General features: G+C 43.6%; 5 non-coding genes and 1 pseudogene across 5 annotated transcripts; all 6 read left to right on the top strand.

The window, feature by feature from the left end:
* The first annotated feature begins 321 nt into the window (after positions 1-321).
* On the top strand, positions 322-512 carry LOC130310167 (U2 spliceosomal RNA). Its single transcript, XR_008858718.1, has one exon. It is a non-coding gene; the product is annotated as a U2 spliceosomal RNA (small nuclear RNA).
* Positions 513-7,468: 6,956 nt separating this feature from the next.
* Positions 7,469-7,648, top strand: LOC130310164 (U2 spliceosomal RNA; annotated as a pseudogene).
* A 2,106-nt stretch (positions 7,649-9,754) lies between these two features.
* LOC130310166 (U2 spliceosomal RNA) lies at positions 9,755-9,945 on the top strand. Its single transcript, XR_008858717.1, has one exon. It is a non-coding gene; the product is annotated as a U2 spliceosomal RNA (small nuclear RNA).
* A 2,082-nt stretch (positions 9,946-12,027) lies between these two features.
* Positions 12,028-12,218, top strand: LOC130310159 (U2 spliceosomal RNA). Its single transcript, XR_008858713.1, has one exon. It is a non-coding gene; the product is annotated as a U2 spliceosomal RNA (small nuclear RNA).
* A 2,087-nt stretch (positions 12,219-14,305) lies between these two features.
* LOC130310147 (U2 spliceosomal RNA) lies at positions 14,306-14,496 on the top strand. The gene has a single exon (XR_008858702.1). It is a non-coding gene; the product is annotated as a U2 spliceosomal RNA (small nuclear RNA).
* Positions 14,497-21,675: 7,179 nt separating this feature from the next.
* LOC130310163 (U2 spliceosomal RNA) lies at positions 21,676-21,871 on the top strand. Its single transcript, XR_008858716.1, has one exon. It is a non-coding gene; the product is annotated as a U2 spliceosomal RNA (small nuclear RNA).
* Positions 21,872-22,238: the final 367 nt, after the last annotated feature.

Here is a 22,238-nt window from a genome sequence, read left to right as displayed (position 1 = left end):
CAACAAAGGTAGGTGTGTGCTTGTGTGTGTGTTTCCTATGCAGATCCTAAGCCCAGTGTCACATGCAAGTAGGAGGAGTAAGAAGGGTTCCTGGCAAATCCGGGTTATGGATTGCATTTAAAAAGGCCCCGTGGGAGTGCAATGGGCCCCTGTCTTGCTGCTTAGCAATAATGGTATGGGTTTAGGTTCTGCTGTGTGTACTGGTGGTTGACTGCCCCCCAGCCCAGAGTGTGCATGGAAAATTGTCTGGCAGCCTCCCTGACAGCAAGCAGTGATAGTGCCCATGAAGGGGACCTTGTTGGGCCCGCCCCTTTCACGGTTATCGCTTCTCGGCCTTTTGGCTAAGATCAAGTGTAGTATCTGTTCTTATCAGTTTAATATCTGATACGTCCCCTATCTGGGGACCATATATTAAATGGATTTTTGAGAACGGGGGCCGATTTCGAAGCTTGCTTCCGTCGCCCTATGCATTGACCCGATATGGCAGTATCTTCGGGTACAGTGCACCACCCCCTTACAGGGTTAAAAAGAAAGATTCCTACTTTCATTGCTACCTGCTTGCTGGCTAGCCAGCTAGCCAGCCCTGTGGGCCTTGCTGCTGCAGCCAAAAAACAAAAGGTGGTGCTGCTGCTGCTGCTTCTGCTGCTTCTGCTTGTGTCTGGCCGCTGTTGGAGCGTCCAGGCACAGGACTTCTGCTGCTGCTGACTAAATGGCCTCCTTAATTGGATCATTTGAGTAGCCAGCACACCTGTGCAGGTAGGGCATGACATGATAGGCAGCTGCCTTGATAGCGGGTGGGTGCTGAATGTTCCTAATTGACAAAATAAGATTAATGCTTATGAAGAAATATAAAATCTCATCCCTTCCCCAATATCGCGCCACACCCCTACCCCTTAATTCCCTGGTTGAACTTGATGGACATATGTCTTTTTTCGACCGTACTAACTATGTAACTATGTAACATAACATGGGGGGGGGGGTCTCCTGGCTGTTCACACAGGTGTGTCATTGCTGTACATTGACCATGCATTGCTTCTGTGGTATTGCAAAGGCAAAGACAAATGCTTCCAGCCATCCATTGCACTAATGGATTGGTCATCAGCTGGCTGTCTATGTCCCGCATCAATATAGACCAAAGTACAGAGGGTTAGGCTATGCTATTGTGCACCTACCTGATGCATCAGAAGGTGCGAGGCCCTTGCTAAATTCTGTGCACAGACTTTGAGATCTATACTTTAGACTGTATCTAAACCTGCTCCAACATGGACTGACATTCTGGCCTACTTTCAGCCGATGCGACTTGTCTGTCGCTGAACAGTCGCTTTTTATGTATTCAGCACCTATGTATAATGTTGTAAAAATGCTCTAGAAGCTAAAGTCGCAGAAATGTCACACATATTTGGCCTGCAACTTTCTGTGCGACAAATTCAGACAGGAAAAATCAGTATAAATCCTTAGAAAATTATCCCCCAGTGTCTCCATCTGCTGGCGGTATTGAATAAGCATTGCTGCACTGATGGGGTATGCATTAGACGAAAAAAAAGAAGAAAAAGAAGAATAATATGCCCAGAAAAGAGGCGAAAAGGAGAAAAACGTAAAAAAACGTGAAAAAAAAGTAAGAGGAAGAGAAGGGAAAAAAAGGTGGAAATGGGTTTAAAAGTGATTTCGGCGGAGAATATATATATATATATATATATATATATATATATATATATATATATATACGCGCACACACACACATATATATAAACGTATTCTCCGTTGAGATATTGCAGCCGCTGCTGTGTCCAGGCCCAGGAGCCTTAGCACTGTGCTGTGATGTCACTCAATACCACTGACATCACTAGGTGTAAACAACATCTCTCCTTTGCTGTGTATGTGACTATGGAGCTGTTTGGTGATGTCGTCTATTATGGCCTTCATAGAAGCAACAGGAGATTGTTGCATCCATCTAGAACCCTCAGAACTACAGTGCTATGATGTCACTCACTTCCACAGGCCTTGCAGAGTGTAAACAACAACAACCCAGCTTTGTTGTGTATGTAACCATAGGGATTTGTGATGTCACCTAGAACCTTCACAGCAGCGACAGCTTTATGAGGAGCATCAGCACTGCTCTGCCTGAGCAGAACCATCACCGCCATAGGTTGTCAAATAACCCGGATTTAACCCACACAGGTAAGTCCAATGGGGTGCAGGCATGTCCTCTATGCTTACAGCTTCCCGTGGGTGTTGGTTTGATACCGTTTGGGGACAGCCAAGGAGGCATCTGCAGGCAACAAAGGTAGGTGTGTGCTTGTGTGTGTGTTTCCTATGCAGATCCTAAGCCCAGTGTCACATGCAAGTAGGAGGAGTAAGAAGGGTTCCTGGCAAATCCGGGTTATGGATTGCATTTAAAAAGGCCCCGTGGGAGTGCAATGGGCCCCTGTCTTGCTGCTTAGCAATAATGGTATGGGTTTAGGTTCTGCTGTGTGTACTGGTGGTTGACTGCCCCCCAGCCCAGAGTGTGCATGAAAAATTGTCTGGCAGCCTCCCTGACAGCAAGCAGTGATAGTGCCCATGAAGGGGACCTTGTTGGGCCCGCCCCTTTCACGGTTATCGCTTCTCGGCCTTTTGGCTAAGATCGGGGTTTATTGCCTCGGTCGGCGCTGAGGGTGCGAGTGAACTGCGCCGCGACTAGCTGCGTAGGTGATCAAGACTGTGGTACTCATTACCGACAGATTTGGAAAGATGGCTGGATCCAACATGTCTGCAGTGGAGAAGACCGTACGCATCAAGGTGCTAACCACGGATCGTCTAAGAAACAGCATTGAATACATCGGCCATACCATTGTGGAGCGACTGGCAGGATTTTCCTTGAGCGACCTCTTTTGTGTCCAGGAGAACAAGCGCCAAGGTATTTATGACGTGTCCTTCTTATATGATGCTGACTGCCAGAACTTTTATGAGTGCTTAAAACGGAACAGTGGAAGTGAGGTTTTGCGGGATGTGTCCTTTTATCCCCTTTTTGAAATGGGGACAAAGACTTTGTTTATCCACATGTACAATCCGTTTGTTGATGTCTCTATGATTAAGAACTTCTTGAGCATCTATTGTGAGTCTATTGCTGGTGGTACTAAGCAGACAAGCAGCATTGGTGTATTTAATGGCACGTATAAGTTCTTTGTGAAGTTGCGGCTTGATGGAGATTGCATTGGAGGCGTTAAGCACCCTCCGGCGAACTTTACCATTGCTGGTTTCAGAGGTTATCTCTATTACTACGGACAGCCATCTTTCTGTAGAAATTGTCTATTGTTTGGACATGTGAAGGAGGCCTGCCCTGGCAGTAAGAAATGCAGGAACTGTAAGCAACCGGGGCATGAGGCGGGTGCATGTCCACACCCGAGGACCTGTGACCTATGTGGGGAAGCTGGCCATGTGTACAAGAACTGTCCAGTGTTGAAGAGGAGGGAGGAGGAGAGGAGAATGGAAGAGGAAATGGTGGAGAGGAGGAGGGCAGCTGCAGCTGCGGCTGCAGTGGTTCCTGCAAGAGAGAGCGTTATTATTGGAGAGGTACAGAGTCCTGTGGTGGTAGAGGAGCAAGTGAAGGTGGTGGAGGAGCAAGTGGTGGAGGAGGAGCAAATGGCGGTGCAAGTGGAAGAAGGGGAGATTGAGGATGCTCCCAGTCCCCCGGCTGAGGAGTCGCCGCAAATTGAAGAGTGGTCTTCTTCTGAGGGTGAAGACCGTGAGGAGAGACATAGAGAGAGAGAGGATGACTTTGATCTTTTTCGTCCCCCCAAGAAGACGGCCAGGAAGCTTTCTGGTGGACAGATGGAGTCGACGCTGGTGGCTACGGACAATCGGTATCAACCGCTATCTGAGAGCGACATGGATGCGTGCTCTGCGGGAGAAGCTTCTCCCACACCGCTGAGGAAAGCTACCTAAATAACTTTCTTCTTTTCTGTCAAATTCTTCCTTAGGGTTGTTAAGATGGTGGTATGTCTTTTTTAGTCGGTTCTATAAACGTTAGAGTCTTTAGAAGTAAAGTCAGAAGGACAGTAATTTTGGAGGACTTGGCAGGGAAAAAAGCGGACATTATTTGTTTGCAGGAATGTGGGCTAAATGATATTCCGGGGAAGGGAGAATGGGCTTATGGTCCTGCTGTTTGGTCGGTGTCTGGGCATAATAGGAATGATGGCGTAGGGGTGCTTTTTAAGAGCTTTAAGTTTGAAGTTTGTAGTTATGTGGTAATAGAGGAGGGGAGGTGTATCATGGTGGAGGTTAAGGTGCAGGGGGTTAAATTTAGGTTGATAAATGTGTATGCGCCGGTAAGGAGGGAGGAGCGGGTGGGGTTGTTGGAGGTAATTAAGAGGTTTCTGCCGGGTAAAATACCTTTGGTGTGGGTGGGGGATTTCAATTGTGAAATTGAGGGGAATGTGGATGTATCTGGGAATATTCTTAAAAGTATGGTGTGTGACTTTAAGTTAAAGGATGTGGCTGAAGCGTGTGGAGTGTGTCCTTTGTTAGATACATATTATTCTGATAGTGGAAGTCATAGTTCCAGACTTGATATGTGTTTTGTGTCTAAGGGTGTGTTATGTAAGAATTATATGCAAGAAAAAGTAGGATATTCAGATCATGAGTATGTGTGTTGTGAGTTAGTATTGGATGCAGATTGTGTGAGTGGGAGGGGTGTATGGAAATTAAATGTTAAATTGTTGGAAGTGGAAGGAGTGTATGATAGATATGTTAATAAGTATAGGGGTTGGTGTAAGAAAAAGAATGATTTTCCTGATATATTGTGTTGGTGGGAATGGGTTAAGGGTCAAACAAAAGTTTTCTTTAAAAGAGAGGGATATAAGCGGAATGCTGGGAGGAAGAAGAAGTATGAATGGTTGAATAAAAGATTGGTGTTTCTCAATAAGTTAAAGAAGTATGGCTGGAGTGTGGGTGAGCAGATTGAGGTTGTGAAGAGTGATCTAAAAAATTGGTTGAATGAGAAAGGTAAAGAGTTGATGTATCAAGCAAAACTTGATAAGTTAGAGAAAGATGAGAAATGTTCGAGATATTTCTTTAAAAAAGTTATTGGGAAGAGAGAGGATATGGTAAGAGTGTATGATGATGATGGCTGTCTGGTTAAAGGTAAAGCTGTGTTGGGAGTGGTTAAAAATTTTTATGAAGAGTTGTATGCGGTAAAAGATTGTGAAGAGGACTTGCAGGATGAAGTGTTGAGAGTGCTTGATAAGAGGGTGGATGGTAGTGAATATGGGACTCTGATGAGAGAGATTGGAGAGGAGGAAGTGAAGAGGACTGTGGATAGTATGTCAAGAAATAAAACGCCTGGAGAGGATGGGTTGCCTGTTGAATTTTATGCTTGGATTTGGGATGTTGTGAAGGATGATTTGGTGGAAGTGTATAGGTATATGTGGAGGAATGAGAGAATGGTGGAAAGTATGAAGAGTGGAGTGGTTGTGTTGATTTATAAGAAAGGTGATGTGAATGATGTGAGGAATTGGAGGCCGATAACTTTGTTGAATGTAGATTATAAGGTGTTTGCTAAAATAATTACAAATAGGATGAGAGATGTGGTTGAGCAGGTGATTGGAGAAGAACAAGTGTGTGGAGTGTCGGGGAGAAGAATAAATGAAAATTTGTGTTTGTTGAGAGATTTGTTATGGGATAGTATGAGTAGGAAACAGGAGGTTAGAGTGATGTCGATAGATTTTGAAAAGGCGTTTGATCGTCTGTCACATAGGTTTTTGTTTAGAGTATTAGTGAGAATGGGATTCCCGGGTGATTTTGTAAATGTTGTAAGGATGCTGTATGATGGAGTATATAGTAAGGTTTTGATAAATGGTTGGATGTCTGAGAAGGTGAAAGTATGTTCTGGTGTAAGGCAGGGTTGTCCGTTGTCCCCTATGGCTTTTATATGTGCTATGGAGCCATTATTAGAGATGTTGCGGCGGGATAAGTGTGTTAGAGGGTTAAAAATTCCAGGGAGTGGTGGGAGAGAAGTCAAAGTTTTGGCCTACATGGATGATGTGTGTATTTTGGGAGAGTCTGTGGCTGTTATGAGAAGGGCAAAGTTACTAGTTGGATTGTTTTGTGGAGCGTCTGGGTTTAAGGTGAATTGGGACAAAAGTGAGTATAAATGTTTTGGTAGTATGCAAGGAAGTGAGGATGTGGGTATGAAGAATATTGAAGGTGGTATTCAGGTTTTAGGTGTTAAAATGGATGAAAGATTGGATGGGAGAGAAAGTTGGGATGATGTAGAGAAGAGAGTGTCCAAAAAATTGAGTCTTTGGAGGTTGAGAGATTTGTCTATGGTTGGGAAAGTGCTGGTTGTGAAAAGTGTAATATTGCCTATTTTATTGTATGTGGCAATAGTGTTTCCGCCAAGTTATATGGTTTTAAGGAAGTTAAAAAGAATTTTGTTTGTGTTTTTTTGGGGTACAAAAGTGGAAAGAGTGAGGAGAGAAGTTGTGATGAAGGATGGTAGTAAGGGTGGAATGGGATTTCCAAATCTAGATGTGTATTTGGGGGTGAATGTGGTGTTTGCGGTTAGAAGGATGATGAGAGGAGAAAAGAATTTTGCATGTATGTTGAGATATTTAGGTGGGCGTGTGTTATGCAAATTATGTTGGCTGGAGAGAGATTTGAGAGTGCCTTATGCGTTTGTGTGCCCGAGTTGGTATTTGTATGTGGAAAAGTTTTTGGAGAGTTATAGGTTGATTGGTGTGAGAAAGGAGTTGTTTGAAAGTAAGAAGAATGTGTTTGGGTATGTCGCCGCAAGTGAGGTGGAGTGTCCGATTAATATGGTAAGAAGCCAGGATGTGTCTAAGGTGTGGAAGAGTTTAATGACAGATGGAATATCAAATAGACAGAGAGAGATAGGATGGCAGTGTTTGCATGGAGCCCTACCAGTAAGAGAGTTCCAAAGGAATAGAGGTATTGGAAGGAGTGAAATATGTCCGAGGGAAGATTGTAGTGGGGTTGAAAGTGTGATGCATGTGATTTGGAATTGTGACATGGCTCAGAATGTATGGAGAGGGATAGGTCCATTGTGTAAGGAGTTGACTGGGATAAATAGGTTGTCATATGAGGTTGTGATGTTTGGTCTTAGTATGATTGGAAGAAAGAATGAAAGGGTGTTGTTTGTGTTGTTGGCGATTGTGAAGGAAGTCTTGTGGGATGTTAGAAATTTATATGTGTTTAAGAGAAAAGATGTGACTGTGGAAGGAAGTTTAAGAATGATTCTGGATAGGTTGTACACCGTTTATTTACGTGATAAAAAGAAATTAGGTGAAATAGATGCAGAGGGGATGTGGAAATTTTTGAAGTGGAGACATGTTGTAAGGGTGTAATGGTGATGGCATTTGAATTTGTTTTGAATTTGCTTTGAACAAATAAAGAATGACCTAATGATGAGTTAGACTTTACCATGAGTCAAAAATGACGCGTTATCTAAGTGGTGTTTAGTCTAAACCTGAAGGTTTATAAAAAAAAAAAAAAAAAATCTGTTCTTATCAGTTTAATATCTGATACGTCCCCTATCTGGGGACCATATATTAAATGGATTTTTGAGAACGGGGGCCGATTTCGAAGCTTGCTTCCGTCGCCCTATGCATTGACCCGATATGGCAGTATCTTCGGGTACAGTGCACCACCCCCTTACAGGGTTAAAAAGAAAGATTCCTACTTTCATTGCTACCTGCTTGCTGGCTAGCCAGCTAGCCAGCCCTGTGGGCCTTGCTGCTGCAGCCAAAAAACAAAAGGTGGTGCTGCTGCTGCTGCTTCTGCTGCTTCTGCTTGTGTCTGGCCGCTGTTGGAGCGTCCAGGCACAGGACTTCTGCTGCTGCTGACTAAATGGCCTCCTTAATTGGATCATTTGAGTAGCCAGCACACCTGTGCAGGTAGGGCATGACATGATAGGCAGCTGCCTTGATAGCGGGTGGGTGCTGAATGTTCCTAATTGACAAAATAAGATTAATGCTTATGAAGAAATATAAAATCTCATCCCTTCCCCAATATCGCGCCACACCCCTACCCCTTAATTCCCTGGTTGAACTTGATGGACATATGTCTTTTTTCGACCGTACTAACTATGTAACTATGTAACATAACATGGGGGGGGGGGGGTCTCCTGGCTGTTCACACAGGTGTGTCATTGCTGTACATTGACCATGCATTGCTTCTGTGGTATTGCAAAGGCAAAGACAAATGCTTCCAGCCATCCATTGCACTAATGGATTGGTCATCAGCTGGCTGTCTATGTCCCGCATCAATATAGACCAAAGTACAGAGGGTTAGGCTATGCTATTGTGCACCTACCTGATGCATCAGAAGGTGCGAGGCCCTTGCTAAATTCTGTGCACAGACTTTGAGATCTATACTTTAGACTGTATCTAAACCTGCTCCAACATGGACTGACATTCTGGCCTACTTTCAGCCGATGCGACTTGTCTGTCGCTGAACAGTCGCTTTTTATGTATTCAGCACCTATGTATAATGTTGTAAAAATGCTCTAGAAGCTAAAGTCGCAGAAATGTCACACATATTTGGCCTGCAACTTTCTGTGCGACAAATTCAGACAGGAAAAATCAGTATAAATCCTTAGAAAATTATCCCCCAGTGTCTCCATCTGCTGGCGGTATTGAATAAGCATTGCTGCACTGATGGGGTATGCATTAGACGAAAAAAAAGAAGAAAAAGAAGAATAATACGCCCAGAAAAGAGGCGAAAAGGAGAAAAACGTAAAAAAACGTGAAAAAAAAGTAAGAGGAAGAGAAGGGAAAAAAAGGTGGAAATGGGTTTAAAAGTGATTTCGGCGGAGAAATATATATATATATATATATATATATATATATATATATATATATATATATATATATATATATATATATGCGCACACACACACATAGATATAAACGTATTCTCCGTTGAGATATTGCAGCCGCTGCTGTGTCCAGGCCCAGGAGCCTTAGCACTGTGCTGTGATGTCACTCAATACCACTGACATCACTAGGTGTAAACAACATCTCTCCTTTGCTGTGTATGTGACTATGGAGCTGTTTGGTGATGTCGTCTATTATGGCCTTCATAGAAGCAACAGGAGATTGTTGCATCCATCTAGAACCCTCAGAACTACAGTGCTATGATGTCACTCACTTCCACAGGCCTTGCAGAGTGTAAACAACAACAACCCAGCTTTGTTGTGTATGTAACCATAGGGATTTGTGATGTCACCTAGAACCTTCACAGCAGCGACAGCTTTATGAGGAGCATCAGCACTGCTCTGCCTGAGCAGAACCATCACCGCCATAGGTTGTCAAATAACCCGGATTTAACCCACACAGGTAAGTCCAATGGGGTGCAGGCATGTCCTCTATGCTTACAGCTTCCCGTGGGTGTTGGTTTGATACCGTTTGGGGACAGCCAAGGAGGCATCTGCAGGCAACAAAGGTAGGTGTGTGCTTGTGTGTGTGTTTCCTATGCAGATCCTAAGCCCAGTGTCACATGCAAGTAGGAGGAGTAAGAAGGGTTCCTGGCAAATCCGGGTTATGGATTGCATTTAAAAAGGCCCCGTGGGAGTGCAATGGGCCCCTGTCTTGCTGCTTAGCAATAATGGTATGGGTTTAGGTTCTGCTGTGTGTACTGGTGGTTGACTGCCCCCCAGCCCAGAGTGTGCATGGAAAATTGTCTGGCAGCCTCCCTGACAGCAAGCAGTGATAGTGCCCATGAAGGGGACCTTGTTGGGCCCGCCCCTTTCACGGTTATCGCTTCTCGGCCTTTTGGCTAAGATCAAGTGTAGTATCTGTTCTTATCAGTTTAATATCTGATACGTCCCCTATCTGGGGACCATATATTAAATGGATTTTTGAGAACGGGGGCCGATTTCGAAGCTTGCTTCCGTCGCCCTATGCATTGACCCGATATGGCAGTATCTTCGGGTACAGTGCACCACCCCCTTACAGGGTTAAAAAGAAAGATTCCTACTTTCATTGCTACCTGCTTGCTGGCTAGCCAGCTAGCCAGCCCTGTGGGCCTTGCTGCTGCAGCCAAAAAACAAAAGGTGGTGCTGCTGCTGCTGCTTCTGCTGCTTCTGCTTGTGTCTGGCCGCTGTTGGAGCGTCCAGGCACAGGACTTCTGCTGCTGCTGACTAAATGGCCTCCTTAATTGGATCATTTGAGTAGCCAGCACACCTGTGCAGGTAGGGCATGACATGATAGGCAGCTGCCTTGATAGCGGGTGGGTGCTGAATGTTCCTAATTGACAAAATAAGATTAATGCTTATGAAGAAATATAAAATCTCATCCCTTCCCCAATATCGCGCCACACCCCTACCCCTTAATTCCCTGGTTGAACTTGATGGACATATGTCTTTTTTCGACCGTACTAACTATGTAACTATGTAACATAACATGGGGGGGGGGGGGGGGGTCTCCTGGCTGTTCACACAGGTGTGTCATTGCTGTACATTGACCATGCATTGCTTCTGTGGTATTGCAAAGGCAAAGACAAATGCTTCCAGCCATCCATTGCACTAATGGATTGGTCATCAGCTGGCTGTCTATGTCCCGCATCAATATAGACCAAAGTACAGAGGGTTAGGCTATGCTATTGTGCACCTACCTGATGCATCAGAAGGTGCGAGGCCCTTGCTAAATTCTGTGCACAGACTTTGAGATCTATACTTTAGACTGTATCTAAACCTGCTCCAACATGGACTGACATTCTGGCCTACTTTCAGCCGATGCGACTTGTCTGTCGCTGAACAGTCGCTTTTTATGTATTCAGCACCTATGTATAATGTTGTAAAAATGCTCTAGAAGCTAAAGTCGCAGAAATGTCACACATATTTGGCCTGCAACTTTCTGTGCGACAAATTCAGACAGGAAAAATCAGTATAAATCCTTAGAAAATTATCCCCCAGTGTCTCCATCTGCTGGCGGTATTGAATAAGCATTGCTGCACTGATGGGGTATGCATTAGACGAAAAAAAAGAAGAAAAAGAAGAATAATACGCCCAGAAAAGAGGCGAAAAGGAGAAAAACGTAAAAAAACGTGAAAAAAAAGTAAGAGGAAGAGAAGGGAAAAAAAGGTGGAAATGGGTTTAAAAGTGATTTCGGCGGAGAAATATATATATATATATATATATATATATATATATATACGCGCACACACACACACATATATATAAACGTATTCTCCGTTGAGATATTGCAGCCGCTGCTGTGTCCAGGCCCAGGAGCCTTAGCACTGTGCTGTGATGTCACTCAATACCACTGACATCACTAGGTGTAAACAACATCTCTCCTTTGCTGTGTATGTGACTATGGAGCTGTTTGGTGATGTCGTCTATTATGGCCTTCATAGAAGCAACAGGAGATTGTTGCATCCATCTAGAACCCTCAGAACTACAGTGCTATGATGTCACTCACTTCCACAGGCCTTGCAGAGTGTAAACAACAACAACCCAGCTTTGTTGTGTATGTAACCATAGGGATTTGTGATGTCACCTAGAACCTTCACAGCAGCGACAGCTTTATGAGGAGCATCAGCACTGCTCTGCCTGAGCAGAACCATCACCGCCATAGGTTGTCAAATAACCCGGATTTAACCCACACAGGTAAGTCCAATGGGGTGCAGGCATGTCCTCTATGCTTACAGCTTCCCGTGGGTGTTGGTTTGATACCGTTTGGGGACAGCCAAGGAGGCATCTGCAGGCAACAAAGGTAGGTGTGTGCTTGTGTGTGTGTTTCCTATGCAGATCCTAAGCCCAGTGTCACATGCAAGTAGGAGGAGTAAGAAGGGTTCCTGGCAAATCCGGGTTATGGATTGCATTTAAAAAGGCCCCGTGGGAGTGCAATGGGCCCCTGTCTTGCTGCTTAGCAATAATGGTATGGGTTTAGGTTCTGCTGTGTGTACTGGTGGTTGACTGCCCCCCAGCCCAGAGTGTGCATGGAAAATTGTCTGGCAGCCTCCCTGACAGCAAGCAGTGATAGTGCCCATGAAGGGGACCTTGTTGGGCCCGCCCCTTTCACGGTTATCGCTTCTCGGCCTTTTGGCTAAGATCAAGTGTAGTATCTGTTCTTATCAGTTTAATATCTGATACGTCCCCTATCTGGGGACCATATATTAAATGGATTTTTGAGAACGGGGGCCGATTTCGAAGCTTGCTTCCGTCGCCCTATGCATTGACCCGATATGGCAGTATCTTCGGGTACAGTGCACCACCCCCTTACAGGGTTAAAAAGAAAGATTCCTACTTTCATTGCTACCTGCTTGCTGGCTAGCCAGCTAGCCAGCCCTGTGGGCCTTGCTGCTGCAGCCAAAAAACAAAAGGTGGTGCTGCTGCTGCTGCTTCTGCTGCTTCTGCTTGTGTCTGGCCGCTGTTGGAGCGTCCAGGCACAGGACTTCTGCTGCTGCTGACTAAATGGCCTCCTTAATTGGATCATTTGAGTAGCCAGCACACCTGTGCAGGTAGGGCATGACATGATAGGCAGCTGCCTTGATAGCGGGTGGGTGCTGAATGTTCCTAATTGACAAAATAAGATTAATGCTTATGAAGAAATATAAAATCTCATCCCTTCCCCAATATCGCGCCACACCCCTACCCCTTAATTCCCTGGTTGAACTTGATGGACATATGTCTTTTTTCGACCGTACTAACTATGTAACTATGTAACATAACATGAGGGGGGGGGGGGGGTCTCCTGGCTGTTCACACAGGTGTGTCATTGCTGTACATTGACCATGCATTGCTTCTGTGGTATTGCAAAGGCAAAGACAAATGCTTCCAGCCATCCATTGCACTAATGGATTGGTCATCAGCTGGCTGTCTATGTCCCGCATCAATATAGACCAAAGTACAGAGGGTTAGGCTATGCTATTGTGCACCTACCTGATGCATCAGAAGGTGCGAGGCCCTTGCTAAATTCTGTGCACAGACTTTGAGATCTATACTTTAGACTGTATCTAAACCTGCTCCAACATGGACTGACATTCTGGCCTACTTTCAGCCGATGCGACTTGTCTGTCGCTGAACAGTCGCTTTTTATGTATTCAGCACCTATGTATAATGTTGTAAAAATGCTCTAGAAGCTAAAGTCGCAGAAATGTCACACATATTTGGCCTGCAACTTTCTGTGCGACAAATTCAGACAGGAAAAATCAGTATAAATCCTTAGAAAATTATCCCCCAGTGTCTCCATCTGCTGGCGGTATTGAATAAGCATTGCTGCACTGATGGGGTATGCATTAGACGAAAAAAAAGAAGAAAAAGAAGAATAATACGCCCAGAAAAGAGGCGAAAAGGAGAAAAACGTAAAAAAACGTGAAAAAAAAGTAAGAGGAAGAGAAGGGAAAAAAAGGTGGAAATGGGTTTAAAAGTGATTTCGGCGGAGAAATATATATATATATATATATATATATATATATATATATATATATACGCGCACACACACACATATATATAAACGTATTCTCCGTTGAGATATTGCAGCCGCTGCTGTGTCCAGGCCCAGGAGCCTTAGCACTGTGCTGTGATGTCACTCAATACCACTGACATCACTAGGTGTAAACAACATCTCTCCTTTGCTGTGTATGTGACTATGGAGCTGTTTGGTGATGTCGTCTATTATGGCCTTCATAGAAGCAACAGGAGATTGTTGCATCCATCTAGAACCCTCAGAACTACAGTGCTATGATGTCACTCACTTCCACAGGCCTTGCAGAGTGTAAACAACAACAACCCAGCTTTGTTGTGTATGTAACCATAGGGATTTGTGATGTCACCTAGAACCTTCACAGCAGCGACAGCTTTATGAGGAGCATCAGCACTGCTCTGCCTGAGCAGAACCATCACCGCCATAGGTTGTCAAATAACCCGGATTTAACCCACACAGGTAAGTCCAATGGGGTGCAGGCATGTCCTCTATGCTTACAGCTTCCCGTGGGTGTTGGTTTGATACCGTTTGGGGACAGCCAAGGAGGCATCTGCAGGCAACAAAGGTAGGTGTGTGCTTGTGTGTGTGTTTCCTATGCAGATCCTAAGCCCAGTGTCACATGCAAGTAGGAGGAGTAAGAAGGGTTCCTGGCAAATCCGGGTTATGGATTGCATTTAAAAAGGCCCCGTGGGAGTGCAATGGGCCCCTGTCTTGCTGCTTAGCAATAATGGTATGGGTTTAGGTTCTGCTGTGTGTACTGGTGGTTGACTGCCCCCCAGCCCAGAGTGTGCATGGAAAATTGTCTGGCAGCCTCCCTGACAGCAAGCAGTGATAGTGCCCATGAAGGGGACCTTGTTGGGCCCGCCCCTTTCACGGTTATCGCTTCTCGGCCTTTTGGCTAAGATCAAGTGTAGTATCTGTTCTTATCAGTTTAATATCTGATACGTCCCCTATCTGGGGACCATATATTAAATGGATTTTTGAGAACGGGGGCCGATTTCGAAGCTTGCTTCCGTCGCCCTATGCATTGACCCGATATGGCAGTATCTTCGGGTACAGTGCACCACCCCCTTACAGGGTTAAAAAGAAAGATTCCTACTTTCATTGCTACCTGCTTGCTGGCTAGCCAGCTAGCCAGCCCTGTGGGCCTTGCTGCTGCAGCCAAAAAACAAAAGGTGGTGCTGCTGCTGCTGCTTCTGCTGCTTCTGCTTGTGTCTGGCCGCTGTTGGAGCGTCCAGGCACAGGACTTCTGCTGCTGCTGACTAAATGGCCTCCTTAATTGGATCATTTGAGTAGCCAGCACACCTGTGCAGGTAGGGCATGACATGATAGGCAGCTGCCTTGATAGCGGGTGGGTGCTGAATGTTCCTAATTGACAAAATAAGATTAATGCTTATGAAGAAATATAAAATCTCATCCCTTCCCCAATATCGCGCCACCCCCCTACCCCTTAATTCCCTGGTTGAACTTGATGGACATATGTCTTTTTTCGACCGTACTAACTATGTAACTATGTAACATAACATGGGGGGGGGGGGGGGTCTCCTGGCTGTTCACACAGGTGTGTCATTGCTGTACATTGACCATGCATTGCTTCTGTGGTATTGCAAAGGCAAAGACAAATGCTTCCAGCCATCCATTGCACTAATGGATTGGTCATCAGCTGGCTGTCTATGTCCCGCATCAATATAGACCAAAGTACAGAGGGTTAGGCTATGCTATTGTGCACCTACCTGATGCATCAGAAGGTGCGAGGCCCTTGCTAAATTCTGTGCACAGACTTTGAGATCTATACTTTAGACTGTATCTAAACCTGCTCCAACATGGACTGACATTCTGGCCTACTTTCAGCCGATGCGACTTGTCTGTCGCTGAACAGTCGCTTTTTATGTATTCAGCACCTATGTATAATGTTGTAAAAATGCTCTAGAAGCTAAAGTCGCAGAAATGTCACACATATTTGGCCTGCAACTTTCTGTGCGACAAATTCAGACAGGAAAAATCAGTATAAATCCTTAGAAAATTATCCCCCCAGTGTCTCCATCTGCTGGCGGTATTGAATAAGCATTGCTGCACTGATGGGGTATGCATTAGACGAAAAAAAAGAAGAAAAAGAAGAATAATACGCCCAGAAAAGAGGCGAAAAGGAGAAAAACTTAAAAAAACGTGAAAAAAAAGTAAGAGGAAGAGAAGGGAAAAAAAGGTGGAAATGGGTTTAAAAGTGATTTCGGCGGAGAAATATATATATATATATATATATATATATATATATATATATATATATACGCGCACACACACACATATATATAAACGTATTCTCCGTTGAGATATTGCAGCCGCTGCTGTGTCCAGGCCCAGGAGCCTTAGCACTGTGCTGTGATGTCACTCAATACCACTGACATCACTAGGTGTAAACAACATCTCTCCTTTGCTGTGTATGTGACTATGGAGCTGTTTGGTGATGTCGTCTATTATGGCCTTCATAGAAGCAACAGGAGATTGTTGCATCCATCTAGAACCCTCAGAACTACAGTGCTATGATGTCACTCACTTCCACAGGCCTTGCAGAGTGTAAACAACAACAACCCAGCTTTGTTGTGTATGTAACCATAGGGATTTGTGATGTCACCTAGAACCTTCACAGCAGCGACAGCTTTATGAGGAGCATCAGCACTGCTCTGCCTGAGCAGAACCATCACCGCCATAGGTTGTCAAATAACCCGGATTTAACCCACACAGGTAAGTCCAATGGGGTGCAGGCATGTCCTCTATGCTTACAGCTTCCCGTGGGTGTTGGTTTGATACCGTTTGGGGACAGCCAAGGAGGCATCTGCAGGCAACAAAGGTAGGTGTGTGCTTGTGTGTGTGTTTCCTATGCAGATCCTAAGCCCAGTGTCACATGCAAGTAGGAGGAGTAAGAAGGGTTCCTGGCAAATCCGGGTTATGGATTGCATTTAAAAAGGCCCCGTGGGAGTGCAATGGGCCCCTGTCTTGCTGCTTAGCAATAATGGTATGGGTTTAGGTTCTGCTGTGTGTACTGGTGGTTGACTGCCCCCCAGCCCAGAGTGTGCATGGAAAATTGTCTGGCAGCCTCCCTGACAGCAAGCAGTGATAGTGCCCATGAAGGGGACCTTGTTGGGCCCGCCCCTTTCACGGTTATCGCTTCTCGGCCTTTTGGCAAAGATCACGTGTGGATTTCTGTGCGTGGTTTGGGTTGAAAGGAGTGGTGATCGGGGCCCTCTTTACGGGGGGCCCTGGATTGTTGCTGAGCTGCGATCGTGGGTTTTACCTGCAAAAATGAGCGAGAAGGCGCGTGGACTTGAGGACACGGTGCGGATCTACGTTCCTGGCGAGCACCGGGGGACGATCGGACTTGACCAAATCGTTTTGGAGATTCTTCGCAAGCTTGATTACCTACAGGTATGGAATGTATTGGCTATACAGGATTTTCCTAGGCAAGGAATTTATGATATTACTTTTTGTGGTTCTGAGATTTGCCAGAGAGTCTATATGGATCTTGAAGAAATGAAGAGGAAAAGTGAGCCTGCTATAATGAAGAAGATTAAAGTGGAACCGTTATTTATGAATACAACAAAGGTAGTAATTGTCCACATGTATAATCCTAAGGTTTCTGATGAAATGGTTACAAACTTTTTGTTCCGGTATTGCGAGGAAGTGAAATTTATAGGAAGACTTAAGAACAAGTTTGGGTACTTTAATTGTAAGAGAAAGTTTATTGTAAAATTTAAAAAAGATGAAGGAATGCAAGATGGAAGGAAGAGCATACCACAGGTGTTTTCTATCGGAGGAGAGAGAGGTTTCTGCTTTTATGAAGGCCAGTTGCAATATTGTAGAAAGTGCCATGCCTATGGCCATGTGCAGGATTATTGCCCTGAGAAAGGAGAATGTTGCAGAAATTGTGGGAAAACTGGTCATGAAGCAAGTATCTGTACAGAGAAGAAGACATGTGATATCTGTGGAAGTGAGGAACATTTGGCAAGAGGCTGTGATATGTGGTATAAAAAGAAGAGAAGTTATGCTGATGCAGCTGGGAATAGAGGAGAACAAAGAGAAAAAGGGGGAGGGAGGTTTGTTCCTGGAGTTGGTGAGAGTGTGAGTGTTAATGTGGCACAGGTGGCTGAGGAAACTTCTGTGATAGTGGAGCACATTAGCACTCAGGAGAGGTCAGGGGAGGAGGGTGTTTCCACTGCTGTGACTGGTGAGGAGACAGGTGTGGGAGGTGAATTTACCTTGGTGAAAAAGAAAAAAGCAAAAAAAGTGAAAGTGGTGGAGAAAATTGAGACAGTGTATGGTGATGTTCTTTCTAGTGAAGAGGCTATGGATGATATTGAATGTCCAAACCCAATTGTGGGGGAGGAGGAGGGAATGGAAGTTGTTGGGTCATCTCAGAGATCTCTAACACCTGGTCAGAGAGTTTCTCGCAGTAAGGAAGAAGAGGAGGAGGAAGATGAGGATGTGCAGGTTGTGAATAAAAGGTGTAAGACAGGGAGCTGGTCTGAGGATCAGGAAGCCCTTGTTCTTGGTAGTGATAATGAAATAGACAGGGACTCTAACATAGGGTCGCCTGATTGTTTTGCAAGTTTACATAGGAAAGTTGAAGGCCAAAATGTTAATTTCTAAGTTAAGATGGATTTTAAAGCATTTGGTTTTCTTTTCCTAGTTATTATGACTTTGGTTGTAACAACTATTAATGTAAGAAGTATTGAGTCTGAAATTAGGAGAGCTGCAATTTTTGATATTCTTGAGAATGTTAGAAGTGATGTGATATGTTTACAGGAGTGTGCAATAAAGTCAGCACCTTATGCAAATGAGTGGAAGTGTGGGCAGTCCTTCTGGTCCACATGTGCAGAAAACAAAAATGAAGGTGTGGGGATTTTATTGCGAAACAGGGACATTAAAGTTTTAAATTGCCAAATTTTAGTACCTGGTCGTTGTATGGTTTTAATTTTTGAGGTTTTGGGCCAGAGGATGAGAATTTTTAATGTGTATGCTCCAGCAGAAAAACAAGCACGTTTGTCTTTTTTAGAGTCCCTTAAGTTTTTTATCCCTGGTCGTGAAGATACTATTATTGTTGGCGATTTTAACTGCATTAGATCCGTCAATGATCGTGAGAGCTCTGCTGAGGTTAGAACTGATATTACTTCCAATGTTTTAAATCAAATTATTCAAGACTTGCATTTTACTGATGTTGGACTGATGGTTAGCACTGATGAAAGATATACGTACATATCAGATAGTGGCCGCTGTAAATCCCGGATCGATTACATCCTGGTCTCTGATGGGATTAAGGTGGTCCGGTGCAATCAAATGATGTCAACTTTCTCAGACCACAAGATGGTGTCGGCTGAGATAAGTGTCACAGAGTCCCTTCATTTTGGGAGGGGGCTCTGGAAATTAAATGTAAGTCTATTGGAAGATGAGGAAGTAATGGCTGGTTTTAATCATGTGTTTTTATCCTGTGTTTCTAAACAACCTGATTTTAGTAATGTCTTAGTGTGGTGGGAATGGGCTAAAGGAGAGTTTTCTAATTTCTTTAAGATGTTTTGCATAAAGAGAGCACAAGAGAAGAGGAGGAGTGATGAAAGGCTTGTATCCCGGTTAGAGACTCTCTATAAGTTTAAACGTGTTGGTGTGGAGGTGGAGAATGAGATTGTTAAGGTGAAGGGGGAGATGAAAAAAAGGTTGTTGGAAAAGGGAAGAAATATTGTATATAAGTCTAAAGTGCAGCACCTAGAAGAAAATGAGCAGTGTACACGGTATTTCTTTAAAAAATGTTTTAATGCTAAAGGTGTTTTTAAATCTGTTTTTACCCCTACGGGGGAAGTTTTTGGAGAGGAGATGGTGAAGGAGATTGGCAGATTTTATGAGACACTCTTTAGTAATAAGAGCAGAGCCAGTGAGACGGAGATGAATGATTATTGTAATATTTTGGAGAATAATGTTCCTGTTGAAAAAGTAGATTTTTTGATTGATGATGTTAGTGAAGGGGAGATCAAGCAGGCCCTGGATAAGATGGCCAAAGGGAAGACACCAGGCTGTGATGGTCTTCCCGCTGAGTTTTATTCCGCGTTCTGGAATATTTTAAGTAAAGAGTTTACACGGGTGGTGCAATATGTTTTTAACTCAGGTGTTTTAGCTGAATCTATGAAGAAAGGGGTCATAACATTAATTCATAAAAAAGGTGATGGCAGAGATCTTAAAAATTGGAGACCTATAACTTTATTAAATTGTGACTACAAGATAATTGCTAAGATTGTGGCTAATAGACTGAGTGATGTAGTGGACCACCTTGTGGGAGAATACCAAGTTTGTGCAGTACCGAAAAGAAAAATAACAGATAATTTATTGCTTTTAAGAGACTCTATTTATTACAGTAACTTCAACAAGAATGCACTGTTTGTTGAGTCCATAGATTTCGAAAAGGCTTATGATAAGGTTGCACATGATTTTATGTTCATTGCTTTAAAACACTTAGGTATTCCAGAAAAGTTATTATCTGTTATTATGAGTTTTTATCATGGGGTGACAAGTCAGATTTTAGTAAATGGGCATGTGGGGCCTGCTTTTAATGTCCTGTCTGGAGTCAGACAGGGATGCCCACTCTCCCCAATTCTGTTTATATGCGTTATAGAGGGCCTGTTGAAGAATGTGCAGAAAGATAAATGTGTGAGTGGTGTTTTTATTCCAGGTAGTGATGGTAGTAAGTTAAAGGTTTTAAGTTATATGGATGATGTGGTTTTTACTTGTACATCCCAAGCAGATCTCAACAGAGTAAATTTGCATGTGAGGATTTTTTGTTGTGTGGCTGGGATGAATGTGAACTGGGGGAAGTGCCAATTATGCAGTTTTGGGAACCAAGAGAATATAGTAGTGGATGGTGTTAAGGAAAAAGAAGACATTGAAGTGCTAGGAGTGATATTTGACAAAGACCTCAAAGGAAAGAAAAGTTATGAGACTTTGGACAGTAAAATTGAGAAGAAGCTATCCTTCTGGAGGTTAAGGAACTTGTCACTTAAAGGGAAAGTTCTTATCATTAAGTCTGTAATCCTACCGCTTCTCTTGTATACGGCTATGGTGCTTCCTCCAGGAAAGTTATGGACTAGGAGAGTTACAAGGAAGCTTTTTGTGTTCTTCTGGGGGTCTAAGATGGAGAAAATGAGAAGAGAAGAAGTGATGAAGAGTATGAATTTGGGCGGATATAACTTTCCAAACATTGATCTGTTTTTAAAGGTGCACTATTTTCTTTTAATTTTTAAATTGATACAGTGCAATAATAGGGCGGCAGACATGAGTAAATACCTTGCAGGATGGTTGTTTTCCAAGTGGGGCTGGTGTGAGAGGGATTTGAGGAGACCCATAGCACATGTGATACCTACCTTCTATGTGCTCCTCAGGTCTTTCAATGATCAATTTGGTTTGAGCTCTTTAGGTGAACCTGATAAAAAGAAAATAGAACAAGAAATAAGGAAAAATGAGAGATTATATGAAGTACCATTCTGCACTAATGCTCAGTCTGTGAAGATTTGGAAGTTTTTTAAAGTTATTGGACTATCAAACAGACAAAAAGACGTTAGTTGGATGTCCTTTCATGGCTGCCTCCCAACCCGATCTTTTTTAAATGGAAGAGGTTTGAGAATAAGTGACAGATGCCCAAGAGAGGGTTGTGGAGGTAGAGAAGACTTAGTGCACCTTTATTGGGACTGTTTTTATGCAAAAGAATTTTTTATGTTTTTAAAGAGGTTTTTAATCCAACTCACTGGATATAATAGTTTTTCTTTTGAGAAAGTTTTTATTGGTCAAGATCTTAGTAAAAAGGAAGATACACGTACTAATTGGATTCTTTTTTCTGTTTTTAAAGAGGTTTTATGGGACTCACGCAATTTGCTTGTTTTTAAAAATGTTGTTATTTCTCCGAGGGAATTGAAAAGATTGTTTTTAGGAAGGATTTTTACTATCTTTCTACTGGACAAAAAGAGAATTGGTGAAGAAGAAGCGGAGAAAATCTGGATGCATACACGATGGAAGAATTTATAAGAAGTACGTAAAGGAGAAAGCTGTAAGTTTTTGACCAATTTCTGTGATTGTTTTTGACATGTTTTTTTGTTTTGTTGTTTAGTCACTTTTTCTTGGCACTCGGTTCCCTTAGTTAGTTTTTTCCGTATGATGTTTTTTCAGATATTGTTTTAAGTGACGAGTCTTGGTAGGTGACCTGATGATCGTCCAAACAATAGTCTGTAACTGAGGAAAAAAAAAAAAAAAAAAAAAAAAAATCTGTTCTTATCAGTTTAATATCTGATACGTCCCCTATCTGGGGACCATATATTAAATGGATTTTTGAGAACGGGGGCCGATTTCGAAGCTTGCTTCCGTCGCCCTATGCATTGACCCGATATGGCAGTATCTTCGGGTACAGTGCACCACCCCCTTACAGGGTTAAAAAGAAAGATTCCTACTTTCATTGCTACCTGCTTGCTGGCTAGCCAGCTAGCCAGCCCTGTGGGCCTTGCTGCTGCAGCCAAAAAACAAAAGGTGGTGCTGCTGCTGCTGCTTCTGCTGCTTCTGCTTGTGTCTGGCCGCTGTTGGAGCGTCCAGGCACAGGACTTCTGCTGCTGCTGACTAAATGGCCTCCTTAATTGGATCATTTGAGTAGCCAGCACACCTGTGCAGGTAGGGCATGACATGATAGGCAGCTGCCTTGATAGCGGGTGGGTGCTGAATGTTCCTAATTGACAAAATAAGATTAATGCTTATGAAGAAATATAAAATCTCATCCCTTCCCCAATATCGCGC

Source organism: Hyla sarda, unplaced genomic scaffold, assembly GCF_029499605.1.
Source record: "Hyla sarda isolate aHylSar1 unplaced genomic scaffold, aHylSar1.hap1 scaffold_1556, whole genome shotgun sequence".
In the NCBI taxonomy this organism is placed as follows: Eukaryota; Metazoa; Chordata; class Amphibia; order Anura; family Hylidae; genus Hyla; species Hyla sarda.
Note: the sequence above shows the minus strand (reverse complement) of the source record. Positions and strands in the feature narration are given on the sequence as shown.